This window comes from Protomyctophum parallelum (genome assembly GCF_964188405.1).
Source record: "Protomyctophum parallelum genome assembly, chromosome: 14".
Classification (NCBI taxonomy): Eukaryota; Metazoa; Chordata; class Actinopteri; order Myctophiformes; family Myctophidae; genus Protomyctophum; species Protomyctophum parallelum.
In genome coordinates, this window is record NC_139709.1 from 11897286 (window position 1) to 11914812 (window position 17527).

The following is a 17527-nucleotide window of genomic DNA, read 5'->3' on the forward strand; positions in this document are numbered from 1 at the left end:
GTAACTGGACTAAGCTCAATAACTTGTTGACAGCCAGGCCCTGCTCATAGAACATTTCATGGTAGGGGTTCAATGCCTTGTTCAAGGGCACTTCAGCGGTGGTTTTAACGTGCCGGTACAGGTGACAAAGATTAACGTGAAACCAGATCAACTTGAAATGGCGTCTCCGTCGTCCTAGTAACGGCTGATGTTCCATTGTGGTCCTACACGGACCCTACACTGCGTAGCTGTCCTTGTCAATGCCAACTTATCAAAACATACCGATCTGATTCTGGTTTGGATTAAGAAGCGTCGGGGAGACGGACGGACACTCACATTGCGTTGTGGTTGCACACCCTTTAGCCCTGTGTTTTGTTGTTGTGATTGTTGTTGAGAAACAGGAAGACACTCTTCTTCCTGTGACTGTCTATGTACAACAATTCGTTTTATAAATGCAACTATGAGTAAACATATGTGTCACATACATTAACTATGCAGCCCATGTAATGCGTCAATATAAACGCATCGATGAAAGAATAAATACATACCGTAAATAAATGAATGTTTTTTTCTGACGGGGTTCGAACTTGGTCCTCCGTTTGTCGGCATAAAGTTCCCCAGTCATGGAGCATATGCCTACTACAGTGAGCCATTCTAGCCATGACAATTTGTAATCGTAATCAAATCATAGGTTATAAAAGCAGCCATCACAACTCAAAACGAACTGGGAATTGGATCAACTTGAAATCTCAGCAGATTCACACCGATTTCCAAAACTGTTTAATAAGCCTACAGATTGTTTTTAACATCACCATCTCACCATCATCACCTATATAAGTTCACCTTATGGTAATTAATGTTATACAGGCCACATAGAAATAGTAAATATGATGCATGATAGGTTAAAGTAACAATTTCTTTATAACATGACCTAAATATGCCCAAAAGCCACATTACACTGACGTGACTTGGTCAGTCAATGTGCTCCAAATTATCAAAGCGAATGGTGCTAATGTTTCAGTTTCACACACAATATTCTGCCCATTTAAAGCGTCAAAATAAACGCATCAACGGATGGATGAATATAAATAAAAGGCTCTCATCATGGGATTCGAAGTTTTGAACTGTCAGCACCTGTGCACCAGTCAGAAGCAACGTGCGCCATTCTATACACACTATCTGTTATCGGCACCTCAACAGGGCCAATATGGGTATACTGGCATAGGCTACTCAGTGTTTCAGTATGTGATAATGTCACTGATGTCAATGACGGAGGCGCGCCGTGTCTGGTGGCCTTGAGCCACGTGAGGCACCGCCGAGCGAGGCGCTAGCCGAGCGAGTCGCCGTGCCGAGCGTTGCGACGGCCACCAGACCCGACTCAGCGCCGTCCGAGTTACGTCCCGATAGGCAGAGAATAGTATATATTAGTAGCCCTTAGTTTCCATGCGCCGACAATAGAGTTGGAAATGACACATTCAGCCAAACTAGGCTCCAGACTTCCCAAAACAGGTCAGGCTCCTACTTGGCCTCACCCCCAGAACCCACCTCACCCCTGCCCATTGACAGGCTGGAATGGCTTAGGATCGACGACAGAGTTTCTGCAAACTGTTAAATAAATATTTCAATCAATCAATCAATCAGAAAGTGAGAACAAATAAAATATTTAAAAAAACATGGTAGCCTACAGAATCTTGCTTTTTGAAAACAAAAACGATGCCAAAGACCAAATAGAAATTGGGATAGAAGGAATAAAGGTAGGCCTATAGACAGAGGAGCCAGGGGCCTCAGTCATTCAGTGGTGTTGATATCTCAAGTTAATCTATTCTGTTGTCTGTTGTTTTGAGTTGTGATAACTGGATTTGTACTCTATGAGTTATTTACTGTTCAGAGATGAAGTGCACATAATGGCACACTGGGCTATGCTTCAGACTGGTGTGCTCCTGCTGACATTGGGAGGAGTTCGAATCCTGTGAGATGTTGACAATTATTTATTTATTTATTTATTCAGTCATCCGTTCATGATGCGTTTATTTTGACGCTTTAAATGGGCAGAATATTATGTGTGAAACTGAAACATTAACACCATTCGCTTTGATAATTTGGAGCACATTGACTGACCAAGTCACGTCAGTGTAGCTTTTGGGCATATTTAGGTCATGTTATAAAGAAATTGTTACTTTAACCTATCATGCATCATATTTACTACTTCTATGTGGCCTGTATAACATTAATTACCATAAGGTGAACTTATATAGGTGATGATGGTGAGATGGTGATGTTAAAAACAATTCTGTAGGCTTATTAAACAGCCGTTTTGGAAATCGGTGTGACGAAAGAGATTTCAAGTTGATCTAGTTCCCAGTTCGTTTTGAGTTGTGATGGCTTCTTTTATAACCTATGATTTGATTATGATTACAAAATGTCATGGCTAGAATGGCTCAATGTAGTAGGCATACGCTCCATGACTGGGGAACTTTATGCCGACAAACGGAGGAGAAAGTTCGAACCCCGTCAGAAACAAACGTTTATTTATTTATTCATTCATTCATCGATGCGTTTATTGTTACGCTGCTTACGCATTACATGGGCTGCATACTATAGGCTACTCCAACAATGGTGATAGGTGCATTTCTAAAATGTAGCCAGGCTATAGTATTGTTGGAGATAGACAGTCACAGGAAGACGGGGTTGTCTTCCTGTTTTAATAACAACAAAACATACGGCTAGCCTGAGTAGCCTCGGTCCCAGGCTTATACTGATCTGCCGCTATCGCAATGTGAGTGTCCGTCTGTCCAAGAATCGGATCGGATAACGGATTGGGTATGTGTTGGCATTGTGAAAGAAAAAAAGTGGCATTTGCGAGGACAGCTACGCATTCTGTCGCCGTTAGAACATCTGCCGTTTCCACGGCGACGGATAACGTCATTTCATTTTGATCTGATTTCATCCAAATCGGATACACCGGTCCGGGGATACGAACTATAGCGACCTTCCGATATCAAGACCGCGCTCCGCAAACCGTTCGGCCACCGCTGCCCAAAGACATGGACATGTAGTCAGTGTTCTGCGCTGGCTTTTCAGACGCCTATGTAAACATTACATTGATCTGCGTTACAAAAGAAACGGTCAAACTATAAAGTCTGACACAATAACTAATACAAAACGACTAATCCACACAATTATAAGCGACCACTGTCACGTGACAGTGTGCATTTCAACAGATCTTACGTTTAATAGTTTCAGGCTACTATAAACAAAGCAAAAATAGTATAACTTACTTTATCAGAGAAACAGCAACGAGGGACTTAGCTTAGCTACTAGCACAACTGTTGTTGTTGTGACTGGAGCAGTGTGAGAGAAATAAGACGTTTGAGTGAATGAAGCCCTGGTTGCTCAAAGCTCTGGGTTTTCCTCTGTGTGTCTTCAGGTTGAAAAGGACCGACAGTCCCTCAAAACGACCAACTGGTCCAAGTTTGTTCAACTTCAGCTACAAAACGTCTGTTCACTTGGAATGGACCGACCCGGCGAACACACATGGTTGTTGTGCACATGCGCATTAGCGCTGGAGCCAGTGTTGCCAACTCTCGTGAGATAAATAAGCCAACCCACCTCCAAAAACAAGCCAAAACAAACCCAATAACATCCCCATATAATCCTAATATAAAAATTATTTGATGCATTTATCATTATACATACTATGTATGTCTATGATAATTAATGTTTTAGTAATTTATTATACTAACAAGTAAGACGCGCAAACGCGGGAAGCGAACGCAGTGTGTGTGTGTGTGTGTGTGTGTGTGTGTGTGTGTGTGTGTGTGTGTGTGCGCGTGTGTGTGTGTGTGTGTGTGTGTGCGTGTGTGTGTGTGTGTGTGTGTGCGTGCGTGTGTGTGTGTGTGTGTGTGTGTGTGTGTGTGTGTGTGTGTGTGTGTGTGTGTGTGTGTGTGTGTGTGTGTGTGTGTGTGTGTGTGTGTGTGTGTGTGTGTGTGTGTGTGTGTGTGTGTGTAAAATCTGAATCCCCCCCCCCCCATTTTCCCTCACTGTATATTGTATCTTTTCCCTTTTTTGCTTCCCATATGATGAATTCCTGTTCTGTTCTTTAGCTACATAGAAATGTCTATTTGTATGTCTCTAAATGTTTGTATGTCTTTAAATGTTTTGATGAATTGAACAATGTGGACCCTGTTGTAAACAAGTGTAATGCTTAATTGGGTCGTCCACTCACAGTTGACAGTCTTTGTATTGAGTTTGTGCTTAAAATGTACTGTAAATTCCACAAACTGTTAATAAATATTTCAATCAATCAATCAAAAGTGTGTGCGTGTGTGTGCGTGTGTGCGTGTGTGTGCGTGTGTGTGTGTGTGTGTGTGTGTGTGTGTGTGTGTGTGTGTGTGTGTGTGTGTGTGTGTGTGTGTGTGTGTGTGTGTGTGTGTGTGTGTGTGTGTGTGTGTGTGTTTGTGTGTGTGTGCTACAGCTAGCTGCGCCCTCTGGTGGCGGGCGGGTGGTGTCACAGAGCGTGCACGTAGCATAAACAGTCGCTAGGGGGAGCCATGGTACAGCGTAATACTATGCAGCATAGGAATTATGGCAGCGTCTAGTGAGCTAATCTAGTGAGCTAATTTAAGACTTCCGGTGGACGATCTCTTCAAAATAAGAGTACCCTCTAGAGTATTGAAAAAAAGGTTAATTTGCACATTAAAACTACAAATTAAGCATTTAAATGATGCTATATGATGCTATAAGACACACATTATGTTTCTGTGTAAGAATAAGTAATTAAATCATTATAATAATAATAATAATAAAGTTATCTAAATGGATAAATGCTATTCACTGGAGTGCATGGACTTTATAAAGTGGACACTGGACAAAAGACGGCTCCGCGAGGCAACTATCTGGACATACCCACGCGTTCGGGGAGATGTCCTCTACCACAAACCCACTCTCCGCTAAGCGGGAGAGATGTAAAATTCACAGCAGCAGACCTTCTACTGGGGTCAAGGCTGACAAAAAGTACCGTTTCCGGACCCAGAATGGACACTGGACAAAAGACGGCTCCGCGAGGCAACTATCTGGACATACCCACGCGTTCGGGGAAATGTCCTCTACCACACCCCACTCTCCGCTAAGCGGGAGAGGTGTAAAATTCACAGCAGCAGACCTTCTACTGTGGTCAATGCTGAAAAAAGTACCGTTTGCGGACCCAGAATGGACACTGGACAAAGAGGCCTCCGCGAGGCAACTATCTGGACATACCCACACGTTCGGGGAGATGTCCTCTACCAAACCACACTCTCCGCTAAGCGGGAGAGGTGTAAAATTCACAGCAGCAGACCTTCTACTGTGGTCAATGCTGAAAAAAGTACCGTTTCCGGACCCAGAATGGACACTGGACAAAAGACGGCTCCGCGAGGCAACTATCTGGACATACCCACACATTCGGGGAGATGTCCTCTACCACACCACACTCTCCGCTAAGCGGGAGAGGTGTAAAATTCACAGCAGCAGACCTTCTACTGGGGTCAAGGCTGACAAAAAGTACCGTTTCCGGACCCAGAATGGACACTGGACAAAAGACGGCAAACGGTACTTTTTGTCAGCCTTGACCCCAGTAGAAGGTCTGCTGCTGTGAATTTTACACCTCTCCCGCTTAGCGGAGAGTGTGGTGTGGTAGAGGACATCTCCCCGAACGTGTGGGTATGTCCAGATAGTTGCCTCGCGGAGGCCTCTTTGTCCAGTGTCCATTCTGGGTCCGGAAACGGTACTTTTTTCAGCATTGACCACAGTAGAAGGTCTGCTGCTGTGAATTTTACACCTCTCCCGCTTAGCGGAGAGTGGGGTGTGGTAGAGGACATCTCCCCGAACGCGTGGGTATGTCCAGATAGTTGCCTCGCGGAGCTGTCTTTTGTCCAGTGTCCATTCTGGGTCCGGAAACGGTACTTTTTTCAGCATTGACCACAGTAGAAGGTCTGCTGCTGTGAATTTTACACCTCTCCCGCTTAGCGGAGAGTGGGGTGTGGTACAGGACATCTCCCCGAACGCGTGGGTATGTCCAGATAGTTGCCTCGCGGAGGCCTCTTCTGTCCAGTGTCCACTTTATAAAGTCAATGCAGTGAATAGCATTTATCCATTTAGATAACTTTTATTATTATTTAATTACTTATTAGTTATTTAATTGCTTATTTTTACACAGAAACATAATGTGTTTCTTTACAATAACTGTAATGTAATAATAATACTAATTGTTATAATAGGTGTATTATTGCTAGGAACCTTTATTGCTTAGATATAGGAACCTTGCTTATACAGGTGCGTGACGCACGGTACGCACGGTACCTGTTGTTGGTTGCACTAGACTGAGCTGACAGGTTGTTTATTACTACTCTGAGCACGGGACTTTATAATAAACTATTGCCCGGCTGGGCTAAACTACAATCCTTGTTGGGTGATTCTTAACGAAAAGAACACACTTTTACACTAATAATGTAATGTAATAGTTATTTAATTAACGAATTAAAAATCTTATTTTATTCTGAAGGCAACCGGATGTCTTAAATTAGCTAGCTCTCAGACCGGAAGTTCTAAATTAGCTCATAAGACGGAGCCCAGGATAAGGGAGCAAGATAAAGACTTCCGGTGGCCGAGCTCTTCAGAATGAAAGTGTCCACTACTAAAGTAAACAAAAACGATTAATTTGCACATTAAAACATTAAAAAAACATTCAATTATTAAAGCATTTAAACGAAAATATACAACACAAAATATCTTTCTGTGCATTTTATAACAGTTAATAGCCTTAACAAATTAACTAAATGCTGTTCACAAAGTGGCGTTTCCAGACTCTACGCTCGACAAAAAAACGGCTCTTTGGGGCAGCTGTTGTGACATTAATAAAAATAAAAAATAAATGAATGTCTCTTATTCTGAGGGCCTCATCCTTGCTAGCTCACAACACGGACGTAAACAGGAAGTCTAATCCTTGTTTACTATACGGAGCTCTATGAGCAAACCGCGATAGAATCAGTCCTCAAATATTTGGAATCACCACTAGATGGCGTGGAGGTAGTGCTCCCTCAAGCCCTGAGCCCTGAACCCTCATTGTCTCCACCAGGCCGAAGGCATGGGGGGAGAGTATGTTTTGCACTCCGTCCGTCCGTCCTTCCGTCCGTCCGTCCGTCCGTCCGTGTGTGTGTCCGTCCGTGTGTCCGTGAGCAGCTAATCTCGGCCACCGTTAACCCGGTCGATGCCAAATTTTGCACACACACTCCCTGGATGCCAACGATGAACCTCTGCCCCAAACTTTCCAGAACGGCCTGTTATAGCGCCACCAGGAGGCCGCTTTGTGCAAAACAAGTTTTTGCACAGTACACCTACAGATTTTGTCCAAACATCACGCAAATTGGTACACAGTCTCTCTAGAGCCATTCAACGAAACCGGTCTTTCAGATTTCTCACACTCCATCCTGATTGGTTAAGATTGGCTTCCAAAGTTCACAGGAGTGCTCAGTTTCAAACAAAATGCTGCAAATCATGAACACATCGCGTGATTTCCGTGAAATTGTGCACCCACATTCCCACTATGCCGAGGACGAAATGCCACATGAACAATTTCAACTCAGCCTCAAGGTGGCGCTATAACTGGCCGAAAAGTGTTTTTATTTAGCCTGTAGAACTTCCTGTCTCCTCATGTCCCCAAGTAACACTGTCCTCTGAAAGGCCATCTGCAATAATTCACCATTCACCTTTGCAGCGAAGGGTCCCTTTCTCGGACTGCAACTGTACTTACTGTATAAGACCCATTTATTGAAATCCCAAACATGGAATATACTTGGACCATGCATTATGCCACATATAATGCCTGTCTCAGGACGGCCACCTGCCAGTATACAGTGGATAACTTCCCAGTCTTGCTGGGTAAGTTAGTTGGGTAACTATATATCTAACTACTTTAACCCTGACATCCTGATTTGGGCATGTCATTATAGGCTAAGAAGAAAGAACAATTGCTGATCTACAAGGTCACAACATGCCGTAATGTGTTGTAGCTTTTCCCCAAAAATAAGTTGACTTATTTTAAGAGTCTGTTTAATTATTTAATAATTTCGTTTCATGAAGGTTTACAATTAATACTGTGAATTAATTGCACTAGCAAAGTGTAACATGCAGTGAGGACGGAACGTTTGTTCTAGCCCAGGTTCTCTGGGGTCCCAATATAAGGAGCGCAGCTTCCGGTTCCTCTCAGTTACATTCTGGAAAGAAAAGCAACACTCATTGCTCCGTCTTTATCCCCGTTTATTCAGGTTCAGTTTTTATTAATGAGGTACTCAGCAGCCCTGAGACCCGTAACAGAGGCTTGTCATGTCAGCTGTCAATCAATCAACTCAATGAAGGCCAATGGAAGACGATTTATTGGTCTGTAAAACAATATGCCCATTTTGACCTATTTTGTTTTTCTCGCAAATATTTGATGCTGCTGCTTTAGATTCTGCCAGCAGAGGCCCACAGTAGAGCATACCCTGCTCTACGCAGGGTATGGCAGCATCCTGGGTCCTAAGGCCTTCAGGAGGCTGAAACCCTGTACTGGCATAAGCCAGCTGGATGGCCTCCTGCACAATACACCGGGAAAGCCATACTTTAGTAATATGGGTTTCCTTTAGCTCTGGTACCCCATGTCACCAATAAGGACCCTCAGGGGTTCCTTAGAGTTCCAAATGGACCTTTACAACTCTGAGAGTGTACAAATTGAACCAAATGGAGTCCTATGGTCGCATTTGGTTCCATTTTACATTCTCAGAGTAATGGGGGGTCCTTGAAATGAAAAGGTTTGACGACCACTACTCTAGATGTGTTGAGTCCAGTTACTTTGACGTCGACACGGACACATAGGGAGTTGAGAGGCTTGTCCGAAATAACAAATTTAGCAGATCTACAAGCTCAAAATGAGCTTTGGATCCGCTAATTTTTCATGCTTTTGTGTGACGCTGTAGTATGATCAACTAGGGCGTTCATTTATGAAATAACACAAAAACACAATATGCTGAAAGGAAGCCAAATAAATAAATGAAACATGTATTTTTCATAGACATAGCCTCAAGCTGTGTCACGAAACAGCCGTGACAAGTAGGCCCAGTCATTTATTCTCTTACATTGAAATGAAACATTCATTTTAAAATAATACTTTAATCGCAGCGTGTCATATGATTTTGACATGACTGCTAATCACACGAGGCGACGACACTCTCTTGGGTGCGTCACTGCATTGCACATGTCTTCAAGAATTAATGATCAAGGCTGGTTATTAAAGATGTCTTTGCACAGCACTTGTTAGCAGTGGTGTGCAACTATACTCTCGTAGTTGTAGAAATTCCAATAAGCTAGAGCAGTGGTTCTCAAACCTTTTCAGTTCAGGGCCCCCAAAATGTATTTGACCGCAGAGCCCCATCTGAAAGAATATTGTGGGTTACTATTTTCAAGTAGCCATATAGGGTTATAGTGGTTAAACTAATTATTATGCTATGACTCATTTCACTGGGGGACCCCCTGGGACCCCCTCAAGGACCCCTGGGAGCCACTGAGATGGAAGGACAGGAGGGACAGGTGCGGGGTTGACGTCATCGATATGACATCATCAACAGCACTCCACAGGGAAGCCACGCCATTGTTAGACCCTGTCTTGTTTACTGTAGGCCTACCTTGTTCAGACATTATGCACACGTAATTTTTTAACAATCAATAAATTGTACAGCCATATATTTACAGTTTTGTCCTGATTTATTGATTATAAACTGGTATGTGTATACCGGAAGCACCATAGAAAACAGGGAAGCATAGAAAGCAGGTACTCAGTTAGCACCATAGAAAATAAGTAACCAAGCAGCATAGATATCAGGTAAGCGCCATGTTTGGTATATTAATTACAGAAAGTATGGGACTCAAACAAGGAATGTCTCTGAGATAGAGCACTCACTGCACTATACCTTCAAGCTTAACAGCTCTCCCCGAATGTTTTTCAAGTGTTCTTTTGTATATTGGCCTCAAATTGTAACTGTTGTAGGCCTGGCACTAAAATATGGAAACAATGTTTGTGTGGGACTGCATTCACACCAACACACTGAACAGTGGTCTCCTAGTGCTTTAAAAGTGTTGTTGTACTGTATTAGCTTTCCAAATGTAAAGGTACTCCAACATTTAGCTGCTGGAGGACTGTAACTCCAACACTGAACCTCTAGTGCAGTGGGCCAGTATGTGTGCGCGCACTCACACACACACGCACACGCACACACACACACACACACACACACACACACACACACACACACACACACACATACGAATATGACTACTATAGTGCTTTCAACTAGACTCAAATTAATTAATTCAATACCTTATATACATATAGCAGTCTTTTACCTAAAACAAAACCTTGAACAATAGAGAGGTGGATTTGAACATGGGATCTTCATGCAAGTGTATGATGCCATACACAGAACCATATGTTTCTCTATTGACTCCAGTTACTAATTAAACAGCCAATAATTCAATACTGCAAGCCATTCTATACGTACACAGTACAACTGAACTAACCACATCACTGAGTGCCTAACCAACCATTGGATTTTTTTGCTTATTCCCAAACTCCAATTAATTGGAACCCACAATCACTCAAACCCTTCACAACATACGCCCCACCCACCCCTCTGATATAGAGGAAAATAGAATTACACCGCCTATAATGAGTTAACCCGTCAGTGCTGAATTATTCTAGCCTAAACCGTCACTGTGGATGTGACATTCTTGATGCGGGCGTATGAACTATATTCCACTGACATAATGTGCAACTTTGACTAACGACAGCCATGTCTAATTGGCAAACAGATATCATGTCCCCTTCCCCTTTATTTGGAGAGTGCTGTCAATGGAATGGAGTGTGAATGCAGCATACGATGCTAAAAATGAGAAATACAATTCAATAAAAAGCCAGTGTTGTTGAGATGGGTTTCCTATTTCATTAGATCTACCTTCATAGTCCCTTAGCACCAGCTGTACCAACTCCTCTACTGGGTACAACATCTGAACCCATCAATTGCACCGCCAATAGACCAATAGACCCAACCTGTGGCCCAGGGACCACTGGTGAGCCGTGGGGATATTGCAAGCAGGCCCTCAAATAATTGGCAAACTATACTATTGGATATTGGATATTGGATATTGGATTGCATAAGAATTATTATTTTTATAATAATAATACAATTTAAAATTAATTACATTTATTAATCAATTACTCAACCCTCTTCACAAACGTGTGCCTTAAAATAACGCAATCAAATGTCCTAATATTCCACAATCTCCAGTGACAACAAGACCTCACAGACCTGGACTACGCCCATGACATCTGCCTGCTATCTGACCACGTAAGGCAGGCACAGGCTCTCCTGACCAGAGTGGAGTTGGAGTGCGCTAATGTTGGCCTCAGGCTAAATGCAAAGAAGACTGAGGTCATAACATAAGGTCAAGAACATCTGCCCCTAACAACAATAGAGGGTACTGTCCTAAAGGAGGTCAGTGACTTTAAATACCTGGGCGCATGGGTCGACTCCACAGAAAAGGACCTTAAAGTGAGGAAGGCATATTATGCATATTAACATATTCTTATGAAAAATACTGGTTACGTATTGACACAACCCAGTTACACCACTTGACACTGTTGCTTCCATAGTCAACTAATACATTTTCAAATAGTGAAAAACTGAAAATAACCAATCTACAAGATGGATCCACAATGGCCTAATAGAGGGTATGCGCGTGACATCATCATCATACCAGGAAGTTATGCGTGAACGCCTACTGAGTGGCAAAAAACTATACTTTCTGGTCTTGATAGCCCATACATCCAAACAGAAAAGTCCTATCTGATTGCATTAAAATACATTAAACTCCCTTTGCCAATCGATTTTCCACTCACTTTATGCATGCCGCATATTGTCACGGTCTGGCTGTGGCTACACTAGGCAGGCGTGAAGCGTCAGAAGTCCGTCGCGTCAGGTCTCACTTTAAATCCTTCCGGGGCTTTGGGCGGTTCCTAGAGGAGACGCACACGGAAGCCTATTTAAACGCCTGTAGTCCTCTATTTCTTCGTTAGCGAAGTGGGCGTGAGAGGGACGTTTGAGTGACAAGATGTTGACACAGACAAAGGCGCATTCTAGTGTAGGCTGTATGGTGCTGTGTTGCTACTTGGCTATGGACTTAAGACTGTCTAGTCGACTGGTTAACATACGTGCCTTTGGAACGGGGGACCCGGGTACGCCTCCCGGCCGAGGAGTTTTAAAACTAGTTTTGTTTTCGCCGACGACTTGCGGACGGACAACTTACATCTGACGCTCTCCTCCGCGCGGCGTCAGATGTAAGCTGCCGACAAGCGTGTGTCACCCGGCGGTGAGAAGGAGAAGGAGATTTTTGATTGATTGATTTAAATATTTATTAACAGTTTGCAGAATTACAATACATTTCAAGCACAAACTCAATACAAAGACTGCATGTTAACTGTGAGTGGACGAACCAATTAAGCATTACACTTGTTTACAACAGGGTCCACATTGTTCAATTCATCAAAACATTAAAGACGTACAAATAGACACTTCTATATAGTTAAAGAACAGAACAGGAATTCATCATAAAACAGTGTTCCCTGACCGGGAATCGAACCCGGGCCGCGGCGGTGAGAGCGCCGCACCTTATCCACTAGACCACCACGGAGATGGATAATGATGATGAGAAGAGCAGCACATGATGAAGAGAACGGGCTATTTTATAAAGTATAAAAAAAAGTTATTTTCAATGTCATGGATCAGGGTTACAGTAAATGACAATGTAATTCAGCCAGGGGTGCCATGGATGAAAAGATTACAGGGGTGATCTGAAGCAAACATGAGAACCAATGCTTTACTTTATTTCTTCAGACGATTTTTCAATGTTTTGTTAATAATTTGGACATAATGTTACTTCGAGCAGTTCGAGCTGCCCACTGCCCAGATGTCTTCCTGTATCCCTTGACATGGCTTCACAATTCCCTCCCAGGGGGCGTTTGACAGCGTGAAAGAAGACAACTACAAGTATAACTCCTCCCAGTGGACGGGCTGCAGGCTGCATCTGTTCCATTGGCTAGTGCCTATCACTGCCGGGTGACGCGCTTCATTTTCACGCTTGTGCGCGGCTTCCATTTGAGTCTGTCCGTCGCGTCCATTTGAGACTGTCCGTAGCGTCCGTCGGACGCGGAGGTGGAGCTTATTTTCCATCCACCAGCTGTCTAAAAAACCCACGAAGAAGAAAAGTTGAGCTTCAAGTTCACGCCTGCTGATGGCTAGATGTGCTCACAGGGACCGCAGACCATATCTCCCCGTCAGCCACTCCCACTCTCCATTCCTACCCTCAGTCCTTGCCACACACCTGCTCACAGTCCCTCATCAGCCCAGCAGTGCTTCCCATTACAAACCTGTGAACACTTTGCCATTAACCTCCTCCCTATATAACTGGACTCCCTGCTTACACTCTTTGGCAGTACATATGTTGTTTTCCCCTGAGCAGTCCTGTATGTTCCGTTGTTCCTGGTTCCTTGTTTTGTGCTCCAATCCTGTGAAGGTTTGATTTTGGACTTGTTGATTTTGGACTATGTTTTCTGTGCTTTGCATTGTGCTTCTAAGTTTTAGCATTTTGGCATTTAGAGCATTTGGACATTTTTGGATCTTCTGAGTTTTGTTTGTCACTGCCTCATGCTTTAATAAATAAGTTTATTTTGAATCTACTGTCTTGAGACTCTGCATTTGGGTTCAGGCTTCCCGGTATCCTGACAGTATGTACTGCCCATATTGAACCCAGCAGAGCCAAGCTTTTTCTTTTCTCTCCGGTCTGACCTGCAGCAGACAGCGGTTTTTGTTTTTTAGATTTTTGCCAGTGTTTAGCTAGCTGCTTAGCCGTCCACCATGGCTGATCTGCCCTTTTCCTATGGGGACTTTGGGATTACAAGGGATGTCTTTGATGAAGATCCTCAGTTCCTTCACCAACTGGCTATTTATTGGAGGCTGAATCGCGTATTTGCCCAGTATATGGCTTTTTTCAGGTGGGAGAGTAGGGGTGCACCTTTTCCTCAGTTACCTTCTGGAGAGGTCGCTCCGGTCACCCCTGCTCTTCAGTCCACTTCCTCACCCAGCCTCCCCGGCCCTCCGCTGCCCGGCCCTCCACTGCCCGGCCCTCCGCTGCCCGGCTCTCTGCTGCCTGGCCCTCCGCTGCCCGGCCCTCCGCTGCCCGGCTCTCTGCTGCCCGGCCCTCCGCTGCCCGGCTCTCCGCTGCCCGGCTCTCCGCCGCCCAGCCCGCCCGGCTCTCCGCTGCCCGGCTCTCCGCCACCCAGCCCGCCCGGCTCTCCGCCGCCCAGCCCGCCCGGCTCTCCGCCGCCCAGCCCGCCCGGCTCTCCGCTGCCCGGCTCTCCGCCGCCCAGCCCGCCCGGCTCTCCGCTGCCCGGCTCTCCGCCGCCCAGCCCGCCCGGCTCTCCGCCGCCCAGCCCGCCCGGCTCTCCGCCGCCCAGCCCGCCTGGCTCTCCGCTGCCCGGCTCTCCGCCGCCCAGCCCGCCTGGCTCTCCGCTGCCCGGCTCTCCGCCGCCCAGCCCGCCTGGCTCTCCGCTGCCCGGCTCTCCGCCGCCCAGCCCGCCTGGCTCTCCGCTGCCCGGCTCTCCGCCGCCCAGCCCGCCTGGCTCTCCGCTGCCCGGCTCTCCGCCGCCCAGCCCGCCCGGCTCTCCACTGCCCGGCTCTCCGCCGCCCGGCCCGCCCGGCTCTCCGCTGCCCGGCTCTCCGCTGCCCAGCACTCCTCCGTCTGCAGCCCTGTCTGCAGCCCCGGCTCCTCGACCTGCAGCCCCGTCTGCAGCCCCACCTCCTGAGCCTGCAGCCCCGTCTGCAGCCCCACCTCCTCGACCTGCAGCCCCGTCTGCAGCCCCACCTCCTGAGCCTGCAGCCCCGTCTGCAGCCCCACCTCCTCGACCTGCAGCCCCGTCTGCAGCCCCACCTCCTGAGCCTGCAGCCCCGTCTGCAGCCCCACCTCCTGAACCTGCAGCCCCACCTTCTGAGCCTGCAGCCCCACCTCCTGAGCCTGCAGCCCCTCCTGCGGCCCCACCTCCTGTGTCTACAGCTCCGTCTCTGTCGGAGGCATCCCCGGCGTCTCCTCCAAGGTCCTACGCATGGTCCCAGCTCCCCGACCGTCCTCCAGACCGCGTGTCCTCTGCCTCGTCCCGCCCACCAGATGACATCTCGGTTTCGTCTCAGCCCCCAGGCCGTCCGCCAGATGGCATCTCTGCCTTGTCTCAGCCCCCAGGCCGTCCGCCTGACGCATCGGCTCAGCCCCCAGGCCGTCCGCCTGACGCATCGGCTCAGCCCCCAGGCCGTTCGCCTAACGCCTGGCCTCAGCGTCCTGGCCGCCCACCTGACGTCACCTTCGCTGCCTCAGTCTCCCTCCTCCAGACCCCCTCCACCCACCCTGCTCTGTGTTCCGGGCCAGCGTGGTGGGACGTCTGGAAGCCGTCCCTTAAGAGGGAGGTACTGTCACGGTCTGCAGACCATATCTCCCCGTCAGCCACTCCCACTCTCCATTCCTACCCTCAGTCCTTGCCACACACCTGCTCACAGTCCCTCATCAGCCCAGCAGTGCTTCCCATTACAAACCTGTGAACACTTTGCCATTAACCTCCTCCCTATATAACTGGACTCCCTGCTTACACTCTTTGGCAGTACATATGTTGTTTTCCCCTGAGCAGTCCTGTATGTTCCGTTGTTCCTGGTTCCTTGTTTTGTGCTCCAATCCTGTGAAGGTTTGATTTTGGACTTGTTGATTTTGGACTATGTTTTCTGTGCTTTGCATTGTGCTTCTAAGTTTTTGCATTTTGGCATTTAGAGCATTTGGACATTTTTGGATCTTCTGAGTTTTGTTTGTCACTGCCTCATGCTTTAATAAATAAGTTTATTTTGAATCTACTGTCTTGAGACTCTGCATTTGGGTTCAGGCTTCCCGGTATCCTGACACATATACCCTCTATAGTTAGATGAGTATGCTTGTGACAAGTTGGTTGCCACTTGTCAAAAAACACTCAAGCTAAATGTACTAATTTACTGTCCACCACTGGCGAGGACACAAATTGCATGCCGTCAAGTGTCTACTTTATGAGGTTTTGGTTAAATTGGTATCTCTGAGGGCATTCCTTCTTCGGGCAGACGGCAGACATACAGTATGAGCTTCTTAATCTTAACCATCAAATGGCGTATGGCTCTTCCGTTGTACCTTCATAACTTGTGTGCTGCCTCTGGTATGGCTATTGGCTATGTAACATACAAGCTTGGGACCGTGACTTTACTAGATCAATCTGGGCACCTCGAGAGTGAAGCAAATACTGTAATCAGAATACAAATAGGATAGGCTTGAATAATTTCGGCTTTATATTCCTTGGCCAATTAAAGAGGGTGAAAACAAAGGAGAATAACTTCTGACTGGTGCCGTTCAGTTGCGGCCGCGAATTATAGTTAAGTTAAAGGACCACTTCACACATTTTCAAACATATCTTCATATAAGTGGTCAACTCATCAGTCCTCACTAATGCTCATTATAATATGGCACCATTTCAATTCAATAACATGCCAGGTATAGAAAGGCTGTACTGTAGTTTCTATTAGCTTGGAATCCTTATCAATGACATCATTGGTAGGTTTCAGAATTGTCCATATAGTACACAAATGAGGTAGAGTTAGTAGACAGAAATTGTGCCATGATTGCCATCTTATGAGCATTAGGACCTTAGATGAAGATGAGGTTAAAAATGGGTCAGTGCTCCTTTAACCTACATGTAACCTATAGTTCTCATTAAGCAGGGTCTCATTAAATATGCAAATTGACAAAAAAGATCATTTGAAGCTATTCGTTTAAGTTATAGCTTCAAATGAAAACATTGTCAATTTGCGTAACCTAATTGTACACAATGTCCAAACTACAGTAAAGATATCCAGCGTTCAATACCGTGTAATGTCTACTTCATAATAACATATTATCTAGGCACTCAACTCGTGATACGAGGTTCACGATACGATTTTTCACGATTTTTTTAAACACAACATTATTTTCCAGACAAATGACCGATGCTTTTGTGGGACGCTGTAGAATGATAAAGTAGGGCATTCATTTATACGAAAAAATCCCTAAAACACCGTTACATTATGCATAGGTGTTTGGGCGTTACAATAATTAAACCAATCATTGTGCCACATGCCTTTAGAGATCCCTTATCCGTATGCCCATGTGCTATTGCTTCATAGCTTTACGGTCTCCCATGGAAGAGTGATGCGTTGCTTGCCTTGAAGTCTCACTTGTGCTGGTCCTTTACTGACCAGTAGGTTTCCTGCTAGCCTGGGTTCCAGGCTGCTGTGTTTCCTGCTACCTGACACCAGGGTCTAAATGCCTCAATGAGGAGACCACCTCCAGATCTAAATACTAAATAGTCTCAATGTAGAGACCACCTCCAACC